Consider the following 21,442-nt stretch of genomic DNA (forward strand, 5'->3'; position numbering starts at 1 on the left):
CCAGTACCAGCCCATTTCAGCTCACGAATGCCTAGGATATTGATGTTTGTGCATTCCATTTCATTTTTGATGATTTCCAATTTTCCAAGATTCATAATTCGTACATTCCAGGTTCCAATTATTAATGGATGTTTGCAGCTGTTTCTTCTCATTTTGAGAAGTGCCATATCAGCAGATGAAGGTCCTGAAAGCTTTACTCCATCCATGTCATTAAGGTTGACTCTACTTTGAAGAGGCAGCTCTTTCCCAGTCATGTTTTGAGTGCCTTCCAACCTGGGGGGGTCATCTTCCGGCCATGTATCAGACAGTGTTCCGTTGCTGTTCATAAGGTTTTCACTGGCTAATGCTTTCTAGAAGTAGATTTCCGGGTCCTTCTTCCTAGGCTCTCTTGTCTGGAAGCTCAGCTGAAACCTGTCCTCCATGGGTTACCCTGCTGGTATCTGAATACCGGTGGCATAGCTTCCAGCATCACAGCAACACACAAGCACCCACAATATGACAAACTGTCAGACACGTGGGGGTAGCAAACTATGATTTCATTCATCATTTTCATTTTTTCATTCAATCAATATTTAGAAAGATTCCATGTGCCAGGAATAGTCTACATCATGTAGACGCAGTGGTAAAAGGTACACATTGTCCCTGCCATTGTGAAGGGGACACCCAGTGCGGGTGGGAGGGGGACTGGTAAAATGCAGTCCAGAGAAAGGACAGACCATGCTCCAGGAACCACACTGGACTTCAGAGAGCTTTGTTGGCTGCCGTTCATCTGTCTGGCTTCTAGATGTCAGAGTGCCCTCAGGCTCAGTGCTTAGTCCTCTCTCTCTATATAGACACCCTCTCTCTAGGATGTCTCAGTGAGTCGGTGGCTGTCTGTAGCTGAGGATGTGATGTTTACACCTCCATCCATTTCAACTCCTCCTGGTTCATGACTTCTATTCAAATGTCAGCGTAGCTCTCTGTACCGAGTTCTTCATCTGTAAAATGTGCCTTATAATGATACATTCCTCACATGGGTATCATGCAGAGCAAGTATCTTAAGAAAGGAGAAACCCTCACAAGAGTCCTGGCACCAGTAAGTGTTAGCTGTCAGTATTATTACCTGACATCTCCACGTAGATGTCTAACAGCTATGCCATGTTATCAACGCCATGAAACAATTCTTGGTCCCAACCCCATTCCACCCTTATCGATGAATTTCTCAGGGCTTCAGTGATGGGAATGTGTGCGTTTTTCCACCTAATGGACATGGCTAATAAAGGTTGGCCTGGTCCTTCATAATAAGTTGCTCCAAAGTTTATATGGGTGGACTCAGACAAGTGATAGCCAACTAATATAGACAAAAAATAGAACTCTCAGCTGCTCATATTTGTACTCTCAGCCTAGAATATCTGGTGAGGGTACTATATGGACTGAATTGTGTAACCCCAAAGGTACGTTGAAATCCTAACTACTGTACCTATAAATGTGACCTGATTTGGATATAGGGGATTTTTTAAATTATTTTAATGAGGCCATACCAGTGTAGGGTGGGTCCTAAACCTAATCCCTTCTGAGTTACAAAAAGAACAGAATAGACACAGACACAAACAGGGGAAGAGGGAGACAGACAAAGGGGAAGATAATCTACAAGGCCAGGAAGGCAAAGGGTGGCTGGAAGCTGCTAGAAGCTGAAGTAGACATGAGCCATGCCCTGAATTCCTACTTCTAGCCTCCCGAACTGTGAGAAAATAAATATCTGTTCTTTAAAGCCACCCAATTGTGTTATTTTTTTCTTATGGCAGCCCTAGATGACTAACACATACCCATGGTTATCCATGAAGCCTGGTGTAAAATAGTGTTCTCCCCTCCTTGTCTAGCCCACCCGAATCCTGCTATTTCCTTATCAGTGTCCTCTGCCTTCACTAAGAGCTACAACAGAGTCGGCTTGATGCTGATGCATAGAAATGCAGTTTATTTTTTAGTTTATATTTATGATTGACTAGCATTAATTTCAATGGTTTGTTAATTTTTCTGTGGAGGCATTTCTGTAATCTATGAGTAATAGCAGTTGCAGCTTTTCCTTCTTTTTGTTGTCGCTTTGTTCTAGCTTGGGCCTCCAGTGTTAAATATTTAATATAAATAATGATAGAAAGCATCCTTATTTTTTTAAAGAATTTTTTTGTGTGCTTTAAGTGAAAGTTTTCAAATCAAGTCAGTCTCTCACACAAAAACGCGTATGCACCTTGCTACACACTCCCAATTACTCTCCCCCGAATGAGACAGCCTGCTCTCTCCCTCCACTCTCTCTTTTCGTGTCCTTTTCGCCAGCTTCTAAACCCCCTCCACCCTCTCATCTCCCTTCCAGGCAGGAGATGCCAACATAGTCTCAAGTGTCCACCTGATTCAAGAAGCTCACTCCTCACCAGCATCCCTCTCCAACCCATTGTCCAGTCCAATCCATGTCTGAAGAGTTGGCTTCGGGAATGGTTCCTGTCCTGGGGCAACGGAAGGTCTGGGGGTCATGACCACTGGGATTCTTCCAGTCTCAGTAAGACCATTAAGTATGATCTTATGAGAATTTGGGGTCTGCATCCCACTGTTCTCCTGCTCCCTTAGGGTTTCTCTGTTGTGTTCCCTGTCAGGGCAGTCATTGGTTGTAGCTGGGCACCATCTAGTTCTTCTGGTCTCAGGATGATGTAGTAACTGATTCACATGGCCCTTTCTGTGTCTTGGGCTCGTAATCACCTCGTGTCCTTGGTGTTCTTCATTCTCCTTTGATCCAGGTTGGTTGAGACCAATGGATGAACCTTAGATGGCTGCTTTCTAATGTTTAAGACGCCAGATGCCAGTCTTCAAATTGGGAAAGCATCCTTATTTTAATGCTAATTAATTTTAAAGAGAATGTCCCACATTTCACCATGAACTATCATGCCAGTTGTATTTTTCCAACTTAAGGAACTCCTTTTCTGGTCCATGATTGCTCAGAGTCCTTATCTCTCAGTGTGATTGGATTTTATCAACTGCCTTGTCCCCATCTCTTGAGGTGAGCATGTCTTTTCTTCTTCCATCTATGCTTATGGTGAATTAAATTATTCAATCTTTAATGTTCACTCAAGCTTGCATGCTGACGATAAACCCCCTTGATGATGGCGTATTACCTGGTTTATACTTTGCTGGATTTCCTTTGCCAGTATTTTATGTAGGTTTTTGCATCTCAGTTACTTGGTGTGCTTGCCCTGTAACTCTTCTTCTACGATCCTTGTCTAATTTGGTGTCAATATTAAACTAGCCTTAGGGATGAAGTAGAGGAGCATCTCATCTTTTTCTCTTCTTTTCTGACTTTGCACAAGATGAAAATGCTCTGTTTCTTGCCTGTTTGCTGCAACCTGAATGAAAGTGGTCTCGGCCTCCTATTTTCTTAGGGAGATCTTGAACTACTGACCCATTTTGTGTAGTGATTAAAGGTCTTTTCTGGTGCTACTTAGAAAAATTTCCACTGCATGTTCTAGGCTGCTAGGATTTCATCTTTGAATGTTATGTTGTTATCACGATTTTCAGTCTCATCCACGTCAATTAATCAATCCCAGATTTTCCCTCATTTTTCCAAAGTCAAACTCTACATCTATTCCTGGTACCAATTCCCTTATCTAAGACTTGTTTGCAAACAAAAATACAACCCAGCATCTTTGAGTCCATGATGTGAGAATACAGTCCCACATAAGTTTTTTTGTAACTGTTTTTCTTGTTAAGTGTTTCTCCCCCTTTTTTTTTTTTTTTTTTTGTTCATTTCCCACGTATCTAGCAGTTTCAAAGTTGTGCCCTTCAGGTTGAGGTCATTAGCTTGATTGACTCTGTGCAGGGCCATGGGGTGCCAGTTGCAAATGGGCATCAAAAGAGCACTCCTCTAGAACTAGGAGGCAGGAGGAGGTGGTTGGGCGGTTGTTGGGGGGGGATGGAACTGGGCAGGGCTGTGTGGAGAGGGGCGCCCAGGGGAGGTGCCAGGTCGGAGGCTGCCCCACCACAATCTCACGTGCATCAGGAAGGAGCTGGCTGCAGGAGCCTTTCGCGAGAGTCCCAGCCCACCCAGCCTTGCCCTGAACTCAGACCCGCTAGGCTCACAGGTCCCACCAGAACTAGGGGAAGCCTGAGGCTACCGATGTCAAGTCCCAGGGTACACCCCTGAGCCCAGTCACAGTGCTTATGCTGGAATAGGAGGGCAGAGGAGGCGTATGGGGACTTGGGTCCAGAGGGTGACCCAGAAACGGTGGGAGAGTTGTGGTCAGCCTAGGACTCTGGCTCCGCACGTGAAGGGCCGCAGGTTGCACTTCCAGGAGGAGAAGGCGAAGCCACAGAGGCCACACTGCTCACACAAACAATCCCCCACCCCCCTCTGCCCTTTCTCCAGGCTGGACGCCCCTCCTGTGCTGTCCTCAGAAGGGCTCTTCATAGACCGCACCCCTAGTTTGCGGAGCAGCAGAGCCTGCCCCAGTCTGGACTAGGGACTTTATTTCTTCCACTCTCACCACTGGCTGAAGGCAGACTCCTGTCTCCACAGACTAAAGAGGAATTATCAAAATGAGCTCGAAACTCTAGATTTGAGTTAAGGATCATAAATTAACACAGAGAAATACAACTTTAACAACAAAGACCTGTTTGGAGTCCCAGTTGGAATTAAAAAAAAAAAAACTTGAACAGAGGGAGTGATAAAGTTTTCCTTCTTTTGCCACCCTCTCTCGGTGGTCCCAAGCTTTCTCATCTCCCACCTCACAAGACTGTATCAACTGCTTTGAGACTTTTAGAATAAAGATCCCCAGGCATATCACTGCTGTGACCCTGTGAGGATTTCCCCAGTGCTGGGTTAGACTAAGACAGAATCCTTCCAAGGCTTCCAGGGCCTGTGTACTGGACGGTCAGCACACGGAGCCTCAGAGCCCACTTCGTTTTTCCTGCAGTTGGGCATGACACCAGGGACATGACCCTTGAGAGTGCTGACACTTCCTGAAACCAGTGACCCTCCCCCTGGGCTTCTCTCTGCCTGGGTCTCAGAGTCTCTGAGGCCAACTTGTACCCTCAGAAGTGTTTCTGCTGAAGGACACGTAAACAGCACTGTGGATTTGTGTCCCGCAGTCTGCAAAACTGCCTCCCCTGAGTGGGGTGAGGAGCTACTGAAATATTGAAATCACTGAAACTAGCAGAAGCCACAGCTCATGGTCCTGGGAGAAAACTGGGAAGGACGGAGAGGTGAAGAGGCTATAAAGGCCCAGTCGTGAAGGCGACCATGGGCCAGGATGTCCGGAAGTCGCAAAGCTGACCAATGCTGAGTGCCCTAAAACCTGCCACTCCTGTGCCCATCTTTTCTTTCAATGGACAAAGTCTTCCCCTGCTCTTATGCGCCTGGGCTGGAAGGGCCTTTGACTTACAACATGAAGCAGCCTCCAGAGCCTCTTGGGGCAAGTGATGGTCAAGGAGGCTCTGCCTAACCCCATCCTGCCCTTCCCAGTTGTCAGAGGACCAGGAATTTCAGTCTTCCAGCTCCTGGGCTGATCTAGTGACTTGTAACAGGATTTCTCTGGAACTGGAAGGTGTTGAAGGCAGGAAGTACTCCTGGGTTTCTTCACCCAGCTGAATGCCTAGTTCCTGGTCTTATTACACGGCTTACATTCAGGATAAGAAGAGGCATTTGGAGCTTTACGCATGACCTCTTAGCAGAGGTTTCTGTTCAGGAGCGAAGAGGTAAAAAGAAAGCAGTGTCTACTAAGTCCTTTTCCAAGAGTCTCAGGAAATTCTCACGAAGACCCTCTCAGGTAAGGACTGACGGGAAATGCCTTCGTTTAATATTAAACTTTGCCCTTGACACATTTTGTTTATGGAGGGCATATACATATTGTCCGCTCAAGGAAGCACTGTAGTTCTTATCTAGACTTTATGTAGAATGAGTATATATAAAACCTAAACTTGGTCCTTAAGCAAGGGGTTACCTCTCAGAGAAGGCCTATGGGAAGGTTTCTACCAAATTCTGTGGTGCTGCCATTGCTCCAAGGATCCCAGGTGGTGCCAAGTTTGAGCACTCGGCTGTTAACCTAAGGTTAGTTTTTTGAACCCACCAAAAGGCTCTAAGGAGTAAAGACCTGGCGAACTGCTTCCGTTAAGATTACAAACCAGGAAACCCTATCGGGGCAGTTCTCCTTTTACACTGGGCCACAATGACTCAGAAACCCACTCGATGGCACCTAGCAATAACAACAGGAAGCCATTGCCCCCAATGTGCTTGAGATACCTTTCTGGGGAAGGTTGGCCTTCAGAGCCAGCTCATGGCCACACGGGAACTGAGGCTCATGTTTTGTTACCACACCTTAGTTTCAGTCAGTAAATTTATTTTCCAGCTTATTCATAAGACTTGACTGCAGACATCTCTCAGGTATTGTCAAAATTAATTCCATTCTCTAATAATGATTTGCCAGGACGTATTTCCAAGCGTTTCCAAGAGACTGGAAAAACTTTCCAAAGAGGCTTGTCCAGCGCCATGTTGTGCAGTAACTACAGTGTTGACGTAGTATATTAACCACATAGTTTCCACGTTTTCTGCTTTCCTTAAATAACAACTGAAGTTCCAAGTCTACCACCTGAAGTACTTCCTTTAGTGTTTCACTTAGAAGTCTGGTGGTGATGAATTCTCTCAGTTTTCTTTCCCCTAAGAATGGCATTATTTGTGCTTTACTCCTGAAGGTAATGATACATAGATACATGATACATAGAATTCTGGGTTAGTATTTCCATCTTTCAGGGTTGAAAAAATGTTGTTTCACAATCTTTTTTTTTTTGGCTTCCATGGCTTCTGATAGTGAATACAGAGTCATTCAATTTGTTTTTCTCAGGTGAAATGTGTTGTTTTCTCTCTACCTCCTTCCTGAGTATTTTCTTGACCTTTGTTATTCTGCAGTTGATTATGATGTATGGTATTTTTATGCAAGTAACGCATGTTCTATATATATATATGTGTGTCAACTGTTTTTCCCCTCCCGGGTATGTCTGTAAGTACAGTACACTGTTTTTTTCTTTTTACACGCTGCTGTTAAAAAAAAAAAATTAGAGTAATGTACTTACAAATATACTTGGGATGTGGGGTAAGGCCCACTGGGTTGGCAAAAAACCCATAACCCGCAGAATATTTTTGTGCAAATACGGTATTGGGGCATAGAATTCTTTAACTTGCTGTGGTTTGCTGAACTTCTTGAATCTGTAAGTTTATGTCTTTCACCACATTTGGAAAGTGTTCAGCCAGTATTTTTTCAAATACTATTTTCTTCACCACACATTTTGTTCACTTCTTCTGGAGTTCCAATAAATAAGCTTTTTGTCTAGTTCTTGAGGCACTGTCCATTTTTTTCCATATTTTCCTCTCTGTTTGCAGAATGGATATTTTCTACTGATCTATTTCAAGTATTTAGTTTTTTCTCTGTCATCGCCATTCTGCTATTGTGAAAATATCAACTGAATTTTTTATTTCTGCCATTGTACTTTTAACATGTAAAATTTTCATTTGCAAATAGCACCTATTATCTTTCCATTTATTTAAAAAGTGTCTGTGTTATTTCTTGAAGAATGATTAGAACAGCATTTTAAAATCTGTGTCTTATGATTTTGAGACTACAAGTCCTGCAAAAATTTTATGCAGAATTTTTTTTTTTTAGCAGTCAATTGACCCAGTTATGTTCAGGCTCCAAGTTCTGTCCCATCTTCTGTATTCTGTGGTTCAAATGTTAGTTCAATTTTTGAAGGCTTTGCAGCTGTATTCAGATCTAATCTATGTGAGCGCCGCTCAGTATGGAACCTTGATGGCATTCTAACCCATAGTGCGGCTCTTAAAGGATTTGATAATGCTTCTTAGGGTCAGGGCAATGCATATGCATCTGGGGGGTGAACCAGGAGTTCATAGCAAGTCTGCAGAATCTCTTTCTTGCACAGCCTCCTCTCTGTCTTTCTCTTCTCCTCTCTGAGTTCTGAAGGAGTGCGTTCTAACCCATAGTACGGCTCTTAAAGGATTTGATAATGCTTCTTAGGGTCAGGGCAATGCATATGCATCTGGGGGGTGAATCAGGAGTTCATAGCAAGTCTGCAGAATCTCTTTCTTGCACAGCCTCCTCTCTCTCTTTCTCTTCTGCTCTCTGAGTTCAGAAGGAGTGCTTTCCTGGCCCACTGGCGGGAATGCTGGGGCTTTAATCTCCTCATTCTGTTGTGCACATAAGTGACTGGTTCTACCTATGGGGCCAAAGCACTGGACAACCAGCCAAAAGGCTGGCAGTTTGAACCTGTCAAGAAGCGCCTCAGAAGACAAGCCTGGTGATCTGCTTTTGAAAAGTCTCACCCTTTGAGGCAGAATTGACTAGGTGCCAGTTAACAGCAGAGAGAGAGAAAATGTAATGGAGCTTTCTCTACAATATTTGGTTCTTCCATACTCTGGTCAGAGAGAAGGATTCTCCTCTGCCAGAGTTTCAGGCGTGTGCCCACCTGCCCAGCTGCTTGTCTCTCTCCTTTACGGACCTTCTATCCCATTTATATGAGAGAGGGCTTCTCTTGGAGCTATTTCTGTCCACAACGGGTGTGCAGCTGTGAGATTTGGGCTCATTTAATTTCAGCCTCTGGAATGTTCATACATTATGTTCTGGTTCCGCCCCTTCCCCATCCACCTTCAACACTTTCCTTTGCAGAGTCCTGAGATAGTGTCCCATGCATTTGTCCAGATACTTAGTTGTCAGATACCAGCATAGCCACCGGGGGCAGTGCTGTTGTGGTTGGAGGGGGGAGGGACTGTACACTGAAGGAGCTGCAAGACCTGGCTGCCTTGTGTGAGCAGGACGGGGGTGTGCTGAGGAGTGGGTGCTGAAGGTGCTGAGTCAAGGGGAGTTTAATATAAAGTTGGGTCAAAGAGAGTTTGTTGACAAGGATTTATTGCCGTAGCAAGGGTTCTGGAACTGGGTTTAATATGCTGTGGGATTGCTTTTGGAAGCTTAGAAAAGGCAATGGCCCACATTCTATGAAATCGAAATGCCAGACCTGCTGTGTCAGATGTTGGAAGAGGGATTAAAAGCCTCCAATATGTGGGCATGTCTGAGTTAGTCTTCTGTAAGACCATTTCTTGGAGGTCCTGAAGGATACCCATTTCATCAGAAGAATAAGGAATGCGGAGATGAGGGGAGCACCAGCAACACAGAGCTTACCAATATGTATACTTTGTAGGGAGTCCCTGGACGCCACAAACAGTTAAGTCCTGGACTATTATCCAAAAGTCTGGCAGTTTGGCAGTTTGAACGTACTCAGAGGGTCCTTGGAAGACAGTCCTGGCCATCAACTACTAAAGGATGAAAGCCTTAAAAACACTATTGAACAGTTAGTTCTACTATGCCCACATAGGGTAGTCATGAGTCAGAAATGACTTGATGACAACTAACAGCAACAATCGTCTATAGGCTCAGGTTGTTAGTGGGAGCTGGGCTGCCTAGTAGCAATGCAAATCATGGGATCCCAGCTCCACAGAGGCCAGGTGGAAGTACTTAACTGTCAGAAACAAGTTGTGTGTGATTCCAATAATGGTCAGCAGGTCAGAGTAGTAGTTATCTATTGGGGCATAATAGATTTCCCCAAACTTAGCAGGTGTGAGATAAATGGAAAATTAATATTCAACTCATTCTGATAAATTTGGAACTAGACAAAAATTTTGGTATCACTCAACACAGTTTTAAGGTGAAGGAATAAACTAGAAAATTTAAATAACTAGTATAATAAGAGATTTTTCAAATAATGATGATATAATTGCATACCTGAATAAAAGACGAATACATCAAAATCAATGGTTTGTCTCCAGTATAGACACGAGGGTCTCAAATTGGCAAGGGTGAGAAGGGCAGACCGTTCTCTTTCCCCTACTACTTGACTGGATCAAACTGTGTTCAAAACTGTAAAATATTTAGGAAAACATTGTTTTGACCAGAGCAGCAAAGGACCTCTATGACGAAAACTAATGTACTAAAATACATAAAATGAAACCTGAATATATGCAAAAAATATGCCATATTTTCAAATGAGAAGTCTTGTCAATCAAATGGAGGTCCCTAAAACTAATATATAAGTGGAATGTATTTCCAGTTGGAATATTAAGATAGTTGTTTTTGAATTGTATACAGTGATCATATGCTACAAATAGTACAGTAGATAGCAGAGGATGTTGCTGGTGTTAGGAGACTTGGAGTCCATTTCTGACTCATAGTGATCCCATTTCACTGCCCCATAGGGTTTTCTAGGCTGTGATCATTATGGGAGCAGAACAACAGGTCTTTCCCCTCAGTGCCCCCTGGTGGGTTCGACCTGCCAAAACTTCTTTGGATTAGCAGATGAGCACTTAATCACTACAACACTACGGCTGCTTTAAAAGGTATAGAGAAGAAAAACATGAAAAAGCAGGATACTTACAGGTGTCTACCTCTTCAGGTAACAGAACAAATTGATATTACATAGCATAGAAACTGACAAGTCGAGCAATGAAACAAAATCTGCTAAGAAGTCACAATAACCATTGATACAAAGGCGGTATTTTGAGAAAATTATATTTATTTAATAAACGGTGCTGACTCAAGTGATCGTTCTGGGGGACAAAGCTTGCAAAAATGTGATACACAAATGATAGATTTGGAAAATCATGTGAAATGGAGATGACAAGAAAGGATAAAAGTTAAGCACTTGAAAAATGAGCAGTGAATTCAAACAGATCGTTCACAGCAAATCCACATGCCCAATAAACATAGTCCAAGTTGCTCAAAAACACTGGTGGTTAAGAAAATATCAAAGTCCCAGTGAAACTGGCACAATTTAAAAATCAACACCATCTATGGCTAGCTGGGCTCTGGGAAGAAGGATACCCTGAGACATGGCTGGAAAGGTGCTTTAGGACAGCCTTTAGGGGAAAGACATGGCCATGGCTCTGTACTTTTAAAACATACTTTGAGCTGGAAATCTCACTCTATGGAGTCTATTCCACAGAAACAGATCCTGTAGTACACAACGGATAGTTATTATTAGTGTTGACCAAACATTGACTGTACATTGATAGTTGAATGATAGATAACTTATGGTAAAGCTACATCATCAATAAATGAGTTGTAGTAGTTGAGTGGGAAAAATACCTGTGAAGTATTATTGAAGCATTACTGAAAAAATCTAGTTGCAGAGAAGTGTATATAAAATGAGCACATCTGGGTTAAACAATATCAATTGTTTGAATATGCTTGGATACCTGTTTATGTTTATGAGTGTGTATAAGTCCGTGTGCTTGTTTAAGCAAGGATAAGAGAGACTACTTACCACATTGTTAACCTGAATTATCTTGGATCCACTTGCGGGAAAGAACAGGGGGAGGAGAGCTAGAACACGCAGGAAGAGTAGACTTAAAAAGCATGGATGATAATGTTTCCATTTTAGTGGTGTTATGTATGGATGAACAGATCTGTCTTAAAGGGAGAAAGCCAGAATATTCCTTAGAAGCAAGGATGGCTTTGGCCATGTTATCAAGAGGGAGGGACCAGTCCCTGGAAAAGGACATCATGCTTGGTAAAGCAGAGGTCCAGTGAAAAAGAGGAAGACCCTCAATGAGATTGATACAGTGGCTGCAACAGTGTGCTCAAATAGAGCAAAGATTATTAGGATTGCACGTGACCGGGTGGTGTTTTGTTCTGTGGTGCAAAGGGCCACTGTGAGTCAGAACTGACTTGATAGCTTCTGACAACAACATGTAGAAGTCCAGATAAAGTGTACTGAATTGATATCATCTATTTAAATTATTCATGTAAGTTAAAAGATCAAAAAATATAGTGTCAGTGCCATATCTAATGACTTACAGAGAATCAAGGTAGAATATCAAGTGAAATAAGGGGCAAGAGCAATGTGGGTGGAGTGTGACCAGGCTTTCATAAAAGTAAACACCCCAGCAGATGTACTTGTGTACCTGTGACTGTGTATATGTGTCCCTGCAGAGACGTGTAGGGAAGGGTACACGTGTGTCTATTAACATTGGATACCCTGGGGGAGCAGGACCAAATTACATAGGAGGGTGCGACCCTGACATAAATTTTTTTCTCATACAAATCTGTGATCTTGCAAATGTGATAAAAAACAATTTCAGAGCTTTGGAAATTCATAAACATCATAGATATATGTATATTTTAACGTGTTTTGTTAGATATTTAAAATAGGTGAAAATTCTCCAGAATGACAGACAAAAGATTTGAATCACTGGAAGGAGAGCACACCGCAGAAAGTAATAATCAGATCCAGTGGATTTCTTGTTGTTCTTGGAGCCAGTGAGTTCTTCTGGTCTCTATAACTGGAAATGACCAAAAATAATTTTGGGAAGTCAGTAGAGTTACCCCTCAAACACGTCTTGCAAGCACACGTCTACAGCTAAATGTAGAAGGCTGGACGCCATGTGCAATTCACTAGGTAACTCATGCGCCTCTAGAAGATTCTCTTTCCTGGATATGCTGCTTCCACCTCCTCCCTGCCTAGCCCCACTGGATAACCCACCTTTGTGCATTCTAGGCCCCATTCAGGTCTGAGCCTAGATCACAGAGGACATCAACTGGGAAGGTAGCTTTTAAGAAGAAAGATGTTGATGAAAAGATTTCAGAAAGCAGCACCTCCCCAGCCAGCCTCTCCCCAGCCTGGGAATACCAACCCCTCCCACCCTGATACCTCTGAGAATCTCTGATTTTTCATTTTGGATCCTTAGGAGACTGCAGAATTTACCTGGTCTGAACACCTTGGTTCTTTTCTGCCTGTGACCCTCTGCCTCGCAGAAGCCGTCTCTGTCACTCTGAGGAATACACACAGGACAGACTGTGGACAGAGGTGCCTATCCTAGAGGCCCTTCCCTCCATTTCTCTGCCCCTGGGGGTTCCCTGTGATACTTGTGGTCTCATTTCCTAGAGAGATGGATACACCCCTATCATGTCCAGGGCTTACCCAGACTTGGGATTTGATGTCGCGACTGAGACTGGGGCTTTGTTGTCCACTGTTGAGTCTGGCCCTGAATCTGCCCCTTCCCACCATTACCTCTGATCACCTGTGTTCTCGCTGTTCTCCCCGGGTTTGAAGCCTGTCCTCTCTTTTGGTTCTTTCACCTCAGAGGGCCTTTTTCTTCCAGTTCTTTGACCTCGCGACAGGTCAGATTTGACCACAGGAAAACAAAAAGAAAATTAGCAAGTTTGTTTGACATGTCAAGAACCGAAATGTACAGCTTGATTTAGGAGAAGAAAAAGTTCCAAAGCTCTACCCCTTCCCCTAGGACATGCTCTACAGGAAATATCCTGCAAGCCCTGGATCAACTCTTATCCAAAAATGGTTAACACCCAGGGGGATTTTTCTACACCACCTCCCACTTACATTCCCCTAATGTGGCAAAAAGGATGCATCCCAATCATAAACCAAAATTCACCCTAGGAGACCAGAAGACATGGATGGGGTGAGTTCATTTTCCTTCAACCTGCCCTCCTCTCCTCCTACCAGGCCCTGCCTCTTTCTCTGCCTCTATACTGCTGGGAAGGGACCCAGAGTTGTTTGTTTAGGGCTTTATGTCCACTGCTCACCTGCAGACATGTTTCCCAACAGCCTGCCATCTCTCTGATTCCTTCTCCTCCAAAGAACTCAGTGACACCCCCTTCACCATCACACCTCAGCAGGGCCCCCCCCAATCCTCCCAAGTCCCACTGAAATCCCATTTCCCTATTTATACTGCGCTCATCCTTAGGGTCCCAAGATCTCACCATCCAGATGAGGCCTGTCCTGTCCTCTCCTGGGCCAGGGGAGCCTCTGAGGGGACCTGGTGTCTGTGTTCAGCTATCTGGGGCTTCTTCCATCCAGATTCTCCTTAGGGCTGGAGTTTTCTGTGCACTTGGGTTGGGAGGCTTGGGGTCACAGTGGAAGGAGGGTATGATCTTCCAGGGGAGCTGGGTGAAACGAACCTGAATGGAGGTCTCTCCTGAAGGGCCCACGTGTCCAGCCCAAAGGCCCTGCTCCTCCTAGTCCTGGGGTTCTAGAACGTCTTCAGGCGCTTCCCCCTCTGGCCTCGGTGGTGTGCCTGCTCCTTCTGCAGCCTGGTCTCCTGCCTCTTCAGCCTGTCCAGCTGGTGCCTCAGCCTCTTCAGTTCTTCTCTCTGCTTCTCCAGCTGCTCCTCCAGGCGTCTGCAGACCGCTCTCTTCTCTCTCACCTCCCTCTTCTTTGCGGCCAACAGGCAACGCCTGGCCAGCTGGTGGCAGCGTCTGGGCCTGCGCTGCACTGAGCATGGCAGCCGCCTCTCCAGCAGCTCTTCAAAGAAGACTCGGCAGCTGAAGCCCTGAGTCACACCATGCTCCACATGGGCCACGAGGGCCTCCTGGGACTCGAACACGCGGCAGCAGGCCACGCAGCGGAAGCCGCGCTCACGGGTCACCAGCCACTCCGGGGTGGTTGCGCGGGGTCTCTCCCCATGCTCCTCCCCTTGGTCGGTGGGCTCCTGGGTACAGGTCTGGGGCCCCTCCTGCCAGGGCTCCAGGTTGCTGACCAGGGACTCAGTGTTGGCCAGACTGGGGGCAGAGCCAATGGTGCTCTCCTCAGAGAGCTCGGCTTCAAAGACCTGGGGCATCTTGCCCACGGGGGCAAAGGAGGTTTTGGGCTGCCAGGAGACCGCCACCCCCTTGACCGTGCGCACCTTGGTGAAATATGCGCACCTGACCCATGGCTTTCCCGGGGCAGCCCCGTAGCTGGAGGAGTGAGAGGTCTGCTCCGTGAAAGATGACAGAAAAGAGTTCTCAGATTGTTTTGGAATCTTCCTGGGCCTGGAGCTTCGACTTTTTTCATGGGATGTTGTTGACTGTTGTGCATTTTCCTCTTGGATAGAGACCTCTGAGAATAGAGAGTTAATTTCCTTGAGCTTTCAGGGTCCTTATTCTCACCTGTGACCCCAAAGCTTTGGTCATAGGGACCCCTGGAGGCCTCTCCATCACCACATCCTCCACCTCTGCAGACCCCATGCTTTCTTTCTTCTTCCCCAGAGACCCACCACCCTTTGGGGGCACTGCTGTGGAAGACAAAGTCTCCATTGTAAAGTGGCACTGTTTATGGTAGTTCATTTTTTAAGAAGTTATTTTTCTTTAATTCCACATTTATTGAATTCCAATGAATTTGTTCCTTTGGAACTTAGAAATGACCTCATTCCCATGAAGCTTCATAATAAATGTGTGACTTGATGTTTTGTATGCGGGTGATATTCTTAGTAAATTTGGAGGGTAAACACTCCAGAGCAATGGTCACCTCTTTTCATCCTCTTTTTACTGAAAGGCTTTTTATAGAGGAGTTATACGTAAAGAGAAGAATGTGTATATTTAGTTATGATTCTTACATGTGTACCTCTTCCTTGCACCCTTCTTAACCCAGCCACAGTAGAAGATGAAAATTGTTTTTCTCAGAATAGAAGCCCAGTCCTTAGTAGATGAAGTGAGGCAGAAAGAGATGGCCGTATCTGAGAACCTTGATGCGAGAACTTCAGATGGAGAACACACAGCCTCCTCCGCTGTGTGTGTCTCAGTGGGTTGTCTGTGTCAACCTAAAGGTCTGTGTATGTTTCTGAATCTGTGGGAAGGACTGCAGAGTTCAGGATGCAGAAAGAGATGGAGCTCGGTCGGGTGCGTTGGATGGAGGGAAAGCTCGAGAGAGAGACAAGATTCAGAGATGGAACATGCCAGCAGTTGGTTAGAAGGATACAGAGATCAAGGAGGGGGCAGAAAGCAGGGCTCAGCCACTGAAGGGCAGAATGGGGCAGCAACCAAGAAGACAAAGGGGGGGCAGACTAGTCGGAGAAAGAATGGATAACTAAGAATGATAGCAGAAACTGAGGTTAGCTATAGTTGGAATTTTAAAATTCTTTCCTGCTAGACTTTGAAAACATCATGCTAAATGGAATAAGTTAGTATTTGCCCTAAGTATAGGGCAAATACTGTACGATCTGACTTACATGAAATAAGCAAATATATAGAAAGCAAGGATTATTGGTCGTTGCCAGGTGTGGGCAGGGGGAAGGGGAAGTTTTTCCACTGGGGCATTGAGGTTGTGTTAATGGTTGTAGAAAAGTTTGGAGAAGGATATTGAGAATGGTTACACGACTTGAAGAATGTAATGAGTATCACTGACTCATATATTAGAAATCATTCAGTTATGTTTTATGTATATTTTCAACACAATTTAAAAAAATAAAACTTTGCAATTACAGGAGAAAAAAAAAAACAATCTATACTATAGCTGTCTTTACCTAGAAGAAATGTTAAACCCTTAGGTAAAGATGGTCAGGAGACCTTGGAGGAGAAGGGAAATCCCTAGAGCTAGAGGGGCAGGGCCTTCCTGGACCTTCTTCCGCCTGAGTCCAGGCTGAGGACTGTGGCAGCTTACATTGACTGGGAACTCTGAATGAATGTGTCGTACTGTGCTCCATCACACCACCCACTCCCAAAACCTCCTGATAAATTTGATATATTTTTTTAATTCGCATGATATATTAATTCATTCTCTTGAAAAAATTAAGTACAAGTCTCTGTAACCACCCTTCTCCCTGGTTCTATACCCACTGCCCCAGTTGCCCACCTGCGTTCTTTCCACTAACAAAGCAGGAGAGTTCACAAATCTGACTTGTCTGCTACTGTTATGGAAGCCCCTCAGATGACAGTAGAATTCTATACTTCACTCACTTATTTATTCCTTCATTTATTTATTCACACTATAATTTCTTACTGTTTACTAATAGACAGGAAGTTTTTTCAGGTGAAAGCCTCGGTGATCCCTTGTGGTCCTTGTCTCCGGGGTGAATCAAACCCCTTGCTGCCCAGCACCCATCACACAGACTGAATTTTCCTCCCACCCTTACCTCGGGCCTTGGAGAAAGGCCTCTTCCTCATGTATTGCCGCTCCATTCTGGCTGGGTGAAGATAAACCACGAAGGATGGTCACCGGCAAGATGTTTCTCCTCCTCCCACGTAGAGATGATGTCCCAAACTCTCACAAGTTGGGGACCTTGATTTAGGCAGAACCGTTTGTAATTTGGTATCCAAAGTCGCTCTCCCACAGGAGACCTCAGAGCCACAACCTCTCCAAAGAGCAGTTGGGATCTGAGTGAGCACCAAGGTTTCCAGTAACTCTTGTGTGACATCATCGCTGACATCGCTCAGTTCCAAGGGCCCAGTTTGAATCTAAACAGCGCACTAGGAAAAAATATGGCAACTGTTGTGGGAGAGGCTAGGAGGCTGGGAGGAGGGAAATTATATCTTAAAAATGAATTGAAATGTTCACTTAAAGAAGTCAACATCTAAGAGGAAGGAAACTGTGAGTTGAGGAAATAGAAGAGTATAATGAGTCGCTATTTCTCCCAAACCTCTTCTCTGGCCCTGAATCAAATCTCTCCAGCCCTAGAAACACAATGTCCACTCTGAACACCTCTCAGGCCCCCTTTGCCACTTAGGCTTCACACAGGCTGTTCCCTCTGACTAGTAGACGTTCTCTCCCTTCCTGTTGACTGGTTCCTCCTCCAAGGTACCCAGTCTGTGCTTCTGGTTTATGTATTCAGAGGACCTAGTAATCTTTTAGTAATCCTCCATCATAGCACTGAGTCATAGGAGATGCTCAATTTCCCATTTGTGTCTTCCAAATGTGTTGTAAATAACTTGGGGACAAAGACGAGTTCTGCCTCATATTTGGCAGTCCCAGAAAGTGAGACAGAACCCCACCCATAGGAGATACCCAATATATATCTATTGATTAAATAAAAGAAAACTCTTCCAAAAGACTCACCCTTCGTAGCCGTCCATGCACAATGGAGTTTTTGGTCTGTTGCCCAGAGGTACCATCACTCAGTGGTGGTGTCTAGGCCACTCTCTCTTGACCTCCTGACTCTCAACCCTGTGAAGCCTCTTGGCCTGTCCACACGCTTCTCCCCTGGAGCCACTAAAAAGGGTAGGATTACATCATCACAGAAAAGCACGGAGACTCCGGACGTCTATGGTCAACCTGCCTGGGAGGCTTAGGAGAGCCCTCGGGAAAGGTCCACTGTCCTCTGCTTGATCTCCTTTTTTGTCCAGGGGGCAATTAGAAAAGGAAGAAGCAAATTGTTGAAACATTTTAAGGCAGGGTTTGGGAAGTTGTGCTTGGTAGGTAGAGGAGAGCCTGAGGATTTGAAGGAAAAATAAAGATGTCAACATGGGAGCAGAGGGCTTGCTTTGTGTCACGACAGATGGTAGAACGTGGGCAAGTGGTTGGAAATATATAAAAAAAGAAAATCTCCTAACCATCCACTCGTATTTCACAATTTAGGTCAAGCATCACTTCCTGGTGGAAGCCTTTCCGACCCTACACCTGGTAGAATTTCCCACCCTGCTCCATACTCTATCGTATTTAAGAAACGCTTCTGCCACAACTAGGGACAAACTTGATTGCATTTACATGTTGTGATGGATAGCAAAAATGGCCACATGTTCTAATATGTATGTATCCATACATATTATATGACCTACAGCTCCCTTTCTGAAGAGCAAGATTCTTCCTCCAGTCCTTGAATTTGGACTGATCTATGATTGCTTTGGCCTTTGGGACAGTACAAAGACTAATAGCAGCAGAGACCGGATATAATTAGACACATCATGGCTTGCTCTCTTACCAAAAACCGAACCCATCACTCTCAAGTATATTCTAACTCATAGTGACCCTGAAAGACAGAGTAGAACTGCCCCATAGGATTTCCAAGGCTGTCATCTTTACAGAAGGAGAGTGCCATGTCTTTCTTCTGCAGAGCAGCTGGTGGGTACAAACTGATTACCTTTCCTTTAGCAACTGAGCCCTTAACCACTGCACCACCAGGGCTCCTCCTTGCCCTCTTGCTGCTCTTCAAACACTGAGAACCCATGGGAACAGCCCAGGGCACCCTAATAAATGACAAGAGACCATTAGAGAGAGAATCCAGCAGAGAAGATTTCAGGCCCTCTGCCCGCCAGCTGACATGGTGGCTGATTCCAGATACATGAGGGAGCCCAGCCGAGAGCGGCTGAGTCTGCCCCAGACCAGAAGAACCCCAAACTGCCAACCCGCAAAGCTGTGAGCGAAGTAACTGCTTGTTCTTTTAAGGCACTTCATTTTGGGGTCATTTGTTATACAGCAATTGATAACTGATTTGTTAACTGGGCTGTTTCTCTCACCAGACTGCAAGGAATCTTAATCATTTCTGTTTCAACAGTATCTGGCAGAGGGTTGTTCATGTAGTCATTAGACAGTAGAAATTTCATTTACATCAGTTAAAGTTTCTGTCATTATGTTTTAATTTTGTTTTATAAATAAGATATGGCTGAATTTGCAAGTCTAAGCTGAGTGTACATGTTTTTTCCTTAGGTATTAATCCCTTTTTCTTGCTATTACTCATACATTTAGACATAATTCCCATATTATACTTCACATTCACTGTTCTTTTTTTTATTATTATTCTGCCTTTTCTGTTTCTTTTTTATTGAAATGATGAAATTTCTCTTACTTTCTTTTTCCTTCTAGCTATTTGAAGGTTGTATTTTCAATTCTTGTTCTTTCATAGTAAACATGAGATCTTTGAACATTTTAATATTTGGTATATTGTATCAAGTTCATGTCTCAGTTCTCCTCTCAAACAGTAATTTTTTGCTAGCTGCCATTGAGGTGACTCCGACTAATGGTGAACTTAGGTACCACAGAACTAAAGGTTGCCAGGTCCTGTGTCATCCTCACAAGTGCCAGCAATTTAGATTCCATCATTACGGCTAATGTGCCGGTCCATGTCACCAAGGGTCTCCTACAGCCTTGTTGGCCTTCTTCTTCACCAACCATGATATTCTCCTCTAGGACTGATTAATCTCTCCTGATGACATGTCCAAAGCAAGTGAATTGGACAGTATTCTCTTGTGATCTGTAAGGGTTTAATTGTCCAATTTTCAGAAGTAAATCTCCAGGTCTTTCTTCCTAGTCTGTCTTAGTCTTGAAGCTCCACTGAAACCTGTCCACCATGGATAACCCTGTTGGTATTTAAAATACTGGTGGCCTAGCTTCCAGCATCATAGCAGCATCCAAACCACCACAGTACAGCAAACTAAGAGACAGGCAGTGAGCTGAACAGCGTATTGTTGTTGTTAGGTGTCATCAGGTCAGTTCTAATTTATAGTGACCCTATATACAGCAGAACAAAACACTGGCCAGTCTTGTGCCATCCTCACACTTGTTATTATGCTAGAGCCCATTGTTGCAGCCACTGTGTCAATCCATCTCACTGAGGGTCTTCCTCTTTTTCACTGTCTACTTTACCAAGCATAATGTTCTTCTCCAGGGCCTGGTCTCCCCTGATAACATGTCCAAAGTGTGTGAGACAAACACTCACCATCTGTGCTTGTAAGGAATATTCTGGCTGTACTTCTTCCAAGACAGACTTGTTTGTTCTTCTGGCAGTCTGTGGTATATTCAGTATTGTTCACCAACACCATAACTCAAAGGCAGCATTTCTTCTTTGCTTTCCCTTATTCATTGCCCAGCTTTCACATGCATATGAGGCGTTTGAAAACGTCATGGCTTGCGTCAGGCACACCTTAGCCTTCAGAGTGACATCTCTGCTTCTCACCACCTTGAAAAGTTTTTTTGCAGCAGATTTGCAATACATCATGTGATTCCTTGATTGCTACTTCCATGAGCGTGGACTGGGGAACCAAATAAAATGAGATCCTTGATAACTTCAATCTTTTCTCTGTTTATCATGATGTTGCCTACTGGTCCAGTTGTGAAGATTTTTGTTTTCTTTATGTTGAGGTGCATACTGAAGGTTGTAGTCTTTGATATTCACCGCTAAATGCTTCAGGTCCTCTTCACTTTCACCAAGTTTGTGTTATCTGCATATCGTAGGTTGTTAATGAATCTTCCTCTAAACCTAATGCCACGTTCTTCTTCATAGAGTGCAGCTTTTTGGATTATTTGCTCAGCATACAGATCGAATAAATGTGATGAAAGGATAGAACCCTGACACAAACTATTCCTGATTTTAAACCACATAGTGCCCCTTGTTCTCTCTGAAAAACTGCCTCGTGGTCTATGTACAGGTTTCAAATGAGCAAACTTAAGTGTTCTAGAATTTCCGTTCTTTGAAGTGTTACCCATAATTTGTTATGATTCACACAGTATAATGCGATTTCATAGTCAATAAAACACATGGAAACATCTTTCTGGTATTCTGGTATTCTCTGCTTTCAGCCCAGATCCATCAGACATCAGCAATGATATTCTTCATTCCATATCCTCTTCTGAATCTGACTTGAATTTCTGTTGCAACTTCTTTTTAATGATCTTCAGCAAAATTTTACTGGGTTTTGATATTAATGATATTGTTTGATAGTTT

The sequence above is a fragment of the Loxodonta africana genome, unplaced genomic scaffold (assembly GCF_030014295.1).
Source record: "Loxodonta africana isolate mLoxAfr1 unplaced genomic scaffold, mLoxAfr1.hap2 scaffold_86, whole genome shotgun sequence".
Lineage (NCBI taxonomy): Eukaryota > Metazoa > Chordata > Mammalia > Proboscidea > Elephantidae > Loxodonta > Loxodonta africana.